Source organism: Acinonyx jubatus, chromosome B2, assembly GCF_027475565.1.
Source record: "Acinonyx jubatus isolate Ajub_Pintada_27869175 chromosome B2, VMU_Ajub_asm_v1.0, whole genome shotgun sequence".
In the NCBI taxonomy this organism is placed as follows: domain Eukaryota; kingdom Metazoa; phylum Chordata; class Mammalia; order Carnivora; family Felidae; genus Acinonyx; species Acinonyx jubatus.
The window spans coordinates 72066229-72067961 of NC_069385.1; positions in this window are offsets into that span (position 1 = coordinate 72066229).

A 1733-nucleotide genomic window follows, 5' to 3' on the forward strand; every position below is an offset into this window, starting at 1 on the left:
GATGAGTAGAGCAACAAGACAGAGGGGCACCTGGGTGGCTCAGTAGGTTAAGCGTCTGACTCTTGATTTTGGTTCAGGTCATGATCTCACAGTTTGTGGGTTCCAGCTTCTGTTAGTGCAGAGCCTGCTTGGGATTCTCTCTCTCCCTCTCTCTCTGTCCCTCCCCCACCTCAAAAATAAATAAATGAACTTAAAAAAATATATAGAAAATCTCTCATTTATCTCATAAGCAAGAGTGGCCTAGCCATTCCAGACTGCCTGCCTGCCTCTGGACTATTGTATTGGAAAGTAAGTCTCTATCTTATTTGAGTTACTAAATACTGTGGACTCTCTATTATAGTAGCTTAACCTGTATTGTGGTAAAAAGGAAGTGTAGTCATGGAATGCCTTTAAAGGTGGCTAGGATTTAGGTGAAAAAGGAAGCAAAAATGAGGGGATAGAGGAAGAAAGAAAAATAAGAGTTCTGAATTTAAAAAGGAGAGCAAAGATGTGGATGTAGCACATGGCATGCTTGAGGGAGAGTTGACAGATCAATTTTGTTGAAGGTAAAGATGTACATACAGGAAGGGTTAAAGACAAAGTTCAAGTTGGGTTTGCACAAAACTATAGAAGCACTTAACTAAATACAAGCTACATAATAAAGTAAAATTCTTCACATAAGAAATGAGACCAATGTTTTGATAGAAGGGTGCTGAATGAACAGAAGCAGCTACCAGAGGGCTAAGGAAAGGGGAGTCCGAACTGATGGAAAGAAAGAACAGATTCTGGGGAGACATCTGTACGACTTGATGACTATTTGGGTATGTAGAGGTGAGATTTTGAGCCTGCTGACTGGAGAATGGTAATACCACAGAAGAGGTACTTTAAAAAAAAAAAATATATATATATATATGTATGTAAAGGAAACTAGTTTTATATGATAGCAGTGTATCCATGAGGAAATATCCAACAGCAGAAATGCAAAATTAAAGCTCTGGGGATCTGTTCAAGTTGGAGATACATAATTAGAGGTAACCAAAAGAGAGATTAAAGCCATAGGAAAAAAAATTACAGAGCAATAGATGAAAAACAACAAAAAGAACACTGTCATTGAAGGCCAAGGAAGATTTTTGATAAAAATAGGGGCAAATTGACATGAGAGTAAGTGAGAGAGAAGGCAACTACAGAAATAGAATGAACTTGGCTTCTGGGTTCATGTTCTTTTCATCTGTATATCCTCACAGATATAAAATTTTTTTTTCTCTAAAATCTGTTCTTTTTTACTTCTCTCTGCTGCCAAGACACTCATCACATCCTGCCTTGATTTACACAAACTCCTTCTCATTGGCCTCTTTCTCATCAGTTCCTACTCCAATCTTTGCCAAATGTTACTGCCAAGTCCATTTTCCTTTCCTGCTGTTCAGACTATGTTTCTCCCACTCTGCTTTGGCTTCTTTTCACCTTCCAGCCTTTCCCCCAACTCCACCTGCTTATAATTCTTCCTCATCCTTCCTACATGCCCCCAGTCCACACACACCCCCACTCCTTCCTCTGGCCCTGTCATCAACTCTGGCATCTTCAACCGTCAGACTCAGGTGCTCCTACCTTCAGGCCAATACCTGACATCATCCTCCCCCACAGACCTCCCAACTTGTGTGCACAATACAGCTCCTAGTCCTGCTGCAAAGAAACCCAACAGATCCACTTCCTTTATGAAGTTTGCTAGCTCTAATAACCGTATTCCGTATGCTGCT